The following is a 7,849-nucleotide window of genomic DNA, read 5'->3' as shown; positions in this document are numbered from 1 at the left end:
TCTTTCACAAAAAAAAAACAGATCTATATGCATGAAATTTGATGCAGAGATAGATTAAATACAGGCAAATTTAAACGTAACCTAACCTAACAGATTAGACGACCTGCTCATAACTTGAAATGATCTTAAAAGAAAGAATATCTTTTCCTTTCTTTAGATGACGCAAATACAAAAAAATTTCATTACCTTTCAAACCCTAATGAATCCCTTCAGAATAAAAAGCAAACCCTTTGAATATGGCGTTTATATTTCTAATTAATTTTGCAATTTTTCATAACTGAAGCTAATAAATCATTTGGAAATTAATAATTAATAACTGCGCATTGGACGTGAGATTTCAGTATTTGGGAATATAGGGGAGGTTTTAATTTTTACGAATTTTTCGTCTTGAAAGAATTGTGTGGATATGAACTTGTTGCAAAGGTTTGTGGCTTGTGAGTATGTGTGTGTAGGTGCTAGAATGGCTATTCGAACGTGTGTGATATTTGGCTCAGTAATATATATATATATTTATTTGTAATATATTTCTCTGATTATATTCTGAATGACACATTTTTTGGAGGTAAAAGGTACTGAACTAATATCGTTGATATTTTGTATGTAAGTAATAATATTAATTATCTATGTAGGTATTAACTACTTACATTATAAAGCTGAAGAGTTTGTTAGTGTGTTTGCTTTTACGCGCTGATATCAGGAACCACTGATTGAAAAATTATTTCACTGAGAAAGTCCATCCATCAAGGAAGGCTATCTAGCTAATACCAATAGAAGTAAAGCAATGCGTGTGAAACTGCAGGGCACAGCTAGTGACGTATAAATTAACATTGATACCTACTTATACTTTTACATCTATAAGTACCAAATAATCTCAATAATAACAAAATCAATTTAAATCGAATGCATTTAATAGCATAATTCGAAGTTGTATTTACAGTCTTATCCACATTAAATCTCAACCCTTTAAAATCGAAGGGACTAGGGAGTCGAACAGATGTCTCGATGTCTTAGAAGCTACCCCAATATTTGTTTACTTTCTGAATAAATGAGGGTATTTTAACACTTTTTATACTTTAATATCTATAAAAAATATGCAATAATTTAGAGTATTCTGAAAATATATTTTTAACTTCAATTTTTTACTTACTTTAAAAATTAAACTTAAAAATTAAGTTTAATTTCTTGTGAGTTTTTCATAATGAAAAGTAGGTAGTATTGAAAACTATGATACCTATAGTGAGAATTCTTTCAAAAGTGGAATTTTTTCTATTTAATAATGACGTTTTTTAAAAAAGTACCCACATCTACGTACATTTTATTAAAACGTGCAATGCTAAAATATTATGTTCTTTTATAAAAATAAACAATTTCTACTACATACTTACCTACTGTTCGACATTTTAACTTTGGATCCGATTTTCACTTTTGACTCGTAGTTACACTCGTAGTAGGTATGTACAAGCACATAATGAACAGGTATTATTATATTTTACCAACTTAAAAGTTTTAATAAGACACTAATACAAAATAAACTCCATCCATAATTATTATCAAGAATACTTAATATTTTTTCAAAGATACGTTTTGCGAAAAACTTGTATTGAAGCGAAGACCGAAAGAGTAGGTATTTCGAACCATCTTGTAGGTACAAGTCGAAATTAAAATCAAGTTGTTACGCCAATAATTAAAAAATAACATTCCAAATTATTATTTATATTAATAGGCACTAAGTAAACATATTTTAATTTTTTTATTTAATTGTTTTCTTGAAGAAAACTCCGTGGAAAACCGGGAAAGCGTCAACTGGCGCCATCTAGTGTGGAGAGGAGTTATACGAGGCTATCAAAACTTACCTTGAAGTAAGTTTGGGGTTTTGTAGAGATTGTTGACTTTTTGTATGTATGTTATGTTTTCGTGCTTTGTGTGGAAATTTGGTTTTGGTAAAATTTGAATGTTGAATTTTTTTTTTAATTTTAATATCGAATGGGTAAGTAGAATTTGTGCAAGGTGTAGAAAAATAATTTTTAATATCTATGAGTAAAAAGTGATTTGATGATGCGTAGGGAAGTTACCGGTAATATTGTATGTAAGAATTTTTTAAATAAAAAATCGAACCTCATTAGCATAAAAATAAACAAAACAAACATTGTATTCCAATAATCGAATCCATTTCCGATCGGCTCAAGGACCCAGTAACCGAATTTCGGGTGGCGCGAAACAAAAACTGACCTACATTTGTGCCCTACCGAGTTCACCCACCCCTGCGTCCCTACATCGTCTTGCCCTTTGCACTTCTCATTCAAGACAATCTTGCAATAGTTCTAAATTCTAAATCAACTATAAAAAAAAAATATTTTCAAAAAAAGAACAAAAAAAATCAAATGTCGCAATTCGAACATTCCATAATTAAATAACACAATTCCATATTCAAATGCGTGCAAAGAATTCCACAACTCAGAACTATTACAAATTCCGAATAACTAATTAACATTCGATATCCCCGTTCCAACATAGTAAACAAATAGTTGTCACGTCGTTGCAAAAAAAGCGCATCCTATTATCGACTACAACAAAAGGACTCGCGATACCTAAGTACACATCTCGATTCATCGTCTCGACTCGCGAGGCGCGCCCCTCCGCGCGAGCGGGACGCAGCGAGCGTTGGCCGCGCGTGCGAGAGGGAGGTCCGCGGTCATCTTAGCCGGCGAGTGGCGTCCCACTGGGCGGGGTCTCGCCAAGGAGCTCGCCTCAGATGCGCGCAGCTGGAGGGGCCCAAGGATTGCACTGCAGTCGACACACGCGGCCACCGCGCGCGCTCGTGCCTACCGCCCGTACCACTCTCGCGTCCTTACGTAACCGATTACCGATAATCGATTTGTGAAAAACTATTTTTTTTTAATCGACTTTTTTGTGTGTGCTCCTTGATGGACTCGGGATTGTGTGTGAACAGTTTGTGTTGACGTTTGTGTTACATGTAAGTGATAGTGTTTTTTACGGCTTCTTGTTTTCGTTGTGATTATTTTGGTTAGTTTGTGTAGCGATTTTTTTATGTGAATTAATCGATTGTATCGACGCAAATTGGGGAAGTCGGATGAGTTATTAATTGCGACTATATTAATTACGATCAAACACTAATGAAGTCATGAATGTGTGCAATTAAAGTATAATAAAAAAATCATCGATTTTCTATTGCGAGTGATCTATGAGTTTGATAACGTCGAGTTAATGAAATTAATTAGAAATCAAACGATGATTATTCCGTCTATTGATACAGTTAATTAGCAGTTGTTCGGTGTAGCGGTTTTGATTGACTGTCTGGGACGATCGTTCGGAAACACGCTAACTTATTGGAAATATAAAAGCACGCGAAACAAGTTTCATACTAATGATTATTTATGTGACAAAAACTGATTGTTTCTGAACAGAAGCATAAACAGATTCGTTCCAATTTCAAATAAGATTCTTTTTCTACATTAAATTTTTTTTTTATTCTTCAATAAAAGTTTGGTGAAGTGATTTTATGACTTAAAAATATTTTTTTACATGCACGTAAGAATTGTTTTTAATCTAAAGAAACACATCGTGAAATAAATAACTGGATATAAAATTGGAAATTATATACAGTGAGAATAATTCAGTTTTAATCTGAACCGGTAAATTTTAGTTCTTATTAGAAAAAAATTACTCTTTAAAAAAAGTGATAACGTTAATAATAAAAATTTTGATACGCAAGTTTAAAATAGACAATAATAATAAATGACCAATAGGTGAGTTTTTTTTTATTTCAACTTTAATTATTTTACGTGACAGACTAAATTTCGATTTTAAGATTATGAATTAAATAAACACAATAACAATTCTAATAAACTTTTGAAATTAAATTTGTACCAATTTTTTATAAATATAAATTCAGATTTTCGTTCATTTATAGGCAAATAGGTATGATAGCTTTTTCAAAAATAGGTATGGTGTTGTTATTACGAATCATAAATCAGTACATTTGTGTTATAGGTAAATAATAATATCTATGAATAAACAGTGGTAAGTCATAATTTTTAACACGAGTTAAATATTTTTAAACTTTAATTTGCCGTGTTAGAAATAATCGAACTTAAAAAATTAAAAATAAATAGGTAGTTAACTACGAATTTATAATAATAATGTAACTAATTAATTATCTCAAAAACAATTTTGACCAGATGGCGTCAGGTCCTTGACCCCGGTTAGACATTCTGTCTATTTTCTTTTCCAAGTTTTATCAATTAGAACACATTAATTATTTTTCTTATTAGATTATCGGAGTTTATTAGAGTTTTAACTAGGGTTTATATGTAGGTAGTGTTTATTTAGAGCTACTAGAATCAGTTAAAAATTGTAAATTAGTTAGTTAAAATGTATGGAAACAATAAAAATGTGTGCGTTCCTATTTTCATTTTTTTCGATATTTTAATAGACAAAAGTTATTACAATTCGATTTATAAATGTGTTAATTATTATTGAAGATAGATTAAAAAATAACTTAGGTACCATTTAAAATAATAAACTTATAAGAATTGGCAATTTAACAGACCGCTGGGTTCGAGTCCCGGTTTTTATGGCATTTTCTGTGTTTTTAAATTCCTACTTTGATTTGTATGAAGTAAATTAAAACATTTACTATATTCGTTATAATCAAGCGTATAGAAATGTAATGAAGTATTGTTAACAATCGTATTATTAAATATTTTTGACGCAAGTTTTTAAAAAGTTACGGCCAAAGTTTTCATTAAGTGACCCGTAATAAGCCAATCGTTCTTTTGCTAAAAAATTGAATTACCTACATAGGTAGATAGGTATGCTTTGGTAGTTTTAAAATGAAATTGATACTAAATAATTATTGAAAAGTACCTAGGTACCTACCTAGGTAGCTAATTGGAATTTAGAAAAGAATCCGTAGATAACTAAGTTTCGTACTTAGGTAAACAAAAAAATATTCATATTTACGTATTTTCTAACTTAAAATTGAGTTTGTTAAGCTAAATTGATATAAGTAGGTAATTTCCCTATAGGTAGGTATGTAGATTATAGATATTTATAATTTTTAATTTTTAGTTCGTATAGTAGGTACCTACTTACCTAGTATACCTACTTATAATATCTTCCAAACCCTGTAGAGGATGTTTACACGAAAACTACTGAATCGATCATGATAAGAATTGTAATCCCGGAAACGGCATAAGCTACCTAGCTTGTTTGAAACTTACTAAGCCCGTACTTGTTTTACTTTAATAGAAAGAAGTCTTTATAGGGTAAATAAGTGTAAAAAAAAAGTGAAGTCCCATGTCCCCTAGTGAGGTAAGGGGCAGATGTATTATACATCTGTTTCACTGATCGATTTTCTTTAGGGACAAGTAGGTGATCAGCCTTCTGTGTCCTGCCAGACCGAGACATTTTTTTTTTCTTCGTCTCAACCGGGAATCGAACCCAGGACCCCTCGGTTCTACGCTCACACGATAACCACTGTACCAAGGAGGCGGTCATAGGGTAAATAGCGATAGGGTAAATAATATGAAAGTAGTATCTAATAGGTAAAGCATATAAGAATTAATTTGTCGCTTGCCGTGATTCTGCCCGTGATGACTAGAACATTTTCAAAATCGGCTCAGCAGTTTTGAGTTTATCAAATACAAACAAACAAAACATTAATTACAATATTGATTTTCGCAATTGAATTATCTACTAATGTCACACGCACTTAGAAAACGTATCCGCTAAGTACAAAAAAACATTACAATTTTATAAACTTGGACATATCTTATTAAAACATAAATGACCGTTTTAAACCCGGTTAAATAGCCAATGATAATAACATTAAAGTAATTATTATGACAACGGAAGTTTGTCCAATCGCTTAGCACATGTGTTAGTACAATCATAGTTATTTTTAATTTATCGTGAGACCTATAATGCTGATTAATTATTAAATATTAAATATAGATTTTTATTAACTTGATGTATTTTTATTGTATTGAAATAGATATAACTAGATTTCCGCCCGCGGCTTCGCCTGCTTTTTCAAAGGAAAGCATAGTTCTCGTTCCCGTGGGATTTCCGGAATAAAACCTATCCTATGTGTTAATCCAAGTTACCATCTATACGTGTACTAAATTTCATTGTAATCGGTTCAGTAGTATTTGCGTGAAAGAGTTACAAACACACACACACATCCTCACAAACTTTCGCATTTATAATATTAGTAGGATAGGATTGTTATGGAAAAATGATTGTTGTAAAAAGTATGGCTTTCAAGTTTGAGTCTGGTTTGACTTAATTCTTTCTGATTTCGTTTTGTATGATTTTAATTCGCTTTTTCGTGTATTTTTTTATACATATTTAAAAAATTAAAATATATGCACATTTAAAATACTGTAGTTATTAATTACCTACTTTAAAAAAAATGTATAGAAATAGTACTTATAAGAAATATATTACCGTAGTAAGATTTCTTCATCCATTTATTCCAATAAGATTTACGGTCGAAGTCGCGGCGAACAACTAGTATAACAAAATGTCTCGATAATGATGTGCCCATATGGAAATTATAAAATGATCCAGTTTATATATGTTAATACCTAATTTATAAGTCGACATTGAAATAAAAATATAATTATTTATAGATATAGATACTTAGTTATGTATGTTTGTTTGTCTGTTGAAATATTGAAATTATTTTTGTAGAGAAAGTGCCAATGTGGGATTTAGATGGGATTGTAGGAATACAAAGTTAAGAAAATACCTATCGCTATGGGATTACGTTCTTGTTTAATATAATATCCACAAATAATAAAAATATTAAAGTTGATGTACCAATGCGTCGGTATAGGTATGTATCTCTTCCTAAGTTATACTTAAACTGCTGAATCGAATATGATTTAATTTTGTATGTAGGTACTAAATACCTAAGTAGTTAGATTAGGTATAATTGGGCAATATAGTTACCTATAGTTGTGCTTGTAGTGTAGAAATATATGCAAAATTAGGATCAAAAATGTTTAAATATAGGTAAACTTTGGTATCACTATATCATTTGGCGTTACGTAACTTTAAAATAAATCATAATTTAATACCAATTTAATTACAAAATCTAAATAATAATTACTTTTACAATAAAGTAGTAAAAAAACTAGTTTCTGATACCTAAATGTTAACTGTTAAACAGGATTATAATAATTTGCCATTTTATTATACGTTTCATTTTATTTAAATCTAATCGATTTTAAATAATGTTAATAGACTAAATTTATTCATAGAAAATAATAGTGTGCATTATATCTATAAAATGTTATGATTTATGAATCATGAATGAAATTGTTATTTTTAACCTTTTTTCAAGTCGCGTAAATTCTTACAAGAATGACCTTATTGTCTTACTTGAAATTGAAGTTATGAACTAAGTATAAATTAATTGAAATGAAATAAATGTTTGGTTACTCACATTTTTATAGGTTTTTAACAAACTATGTTTGTACATGATATTTTTAAAGAAAAATAAAGCAAATTCATCCGAAACGGGTTCACTGACTTTTGTCATATTTTTTTATTCTAGGTAGTTCCGAGATAGATACTATAGGTACCTAGGTAATATTAATTTCATAGTAGTAGCATGATATTAGTGTTCTTATGTTGGTTTTTAATTTTTATCAAAAAACATGACATAATAAAATATTGAAATAGCTGTTAAAGTAGCTATATCTAATTATATTCCTTAGTTGATACATCAGTTTTAGAGTGACACACGAACAAACTAAAATAAATCTTATGATCTTATAACAAACGCAATATCATACATCTCTCATCAATTGTTTTGTTT

The 7,849-nt window shown here is 30.0% G+C and overlaps 1 protein-coding gene across 4 annotated transcripts in view; it reads left to right on the top strand.

Moving 5' to 3' along the window:
• The first annotated feature begins 2,775 nt into the window (after nt 1-2,775).
• The window catches only part of ct (homeobox protein, cut), a 119,916-nt gene continuing 114,842 nt past the window's right edge, over nt 2,776-7,849 (top strand). For all 4 annotated transcript variants that reach the window (XM_089708818.1, XM_089708819.1, XM_089708817.1 and 1 more), the window contains exon 1: nt 2,776-2,974. The gene's annotated coding sequence lies outside the window, so the exon portion shown is untranslated. The remainder of the gene's footprint in view (nt 2,975-7,849) is intronic.

This window comes from Colias philodice, chromosome 21, assembly GCF_061535455.1.
Source record: "Colias philodice isolate Cphi_HAF_F1 chromosome 21, ilColPhil1 Martin Lab GWU primary, whole genome shotgun sequence".
In the NCBI taxonomy this organism is placed as follows: Eukaryota; Metazoa; Arthropoda; class Insecta; order Lepidoptera; family Pieridae; genus Colias; species Colias philodice.
Note: the sequence above shows the minus strand (reverse complement) of the source record. Positions and strands in the feature narration are given on the sequence as shown.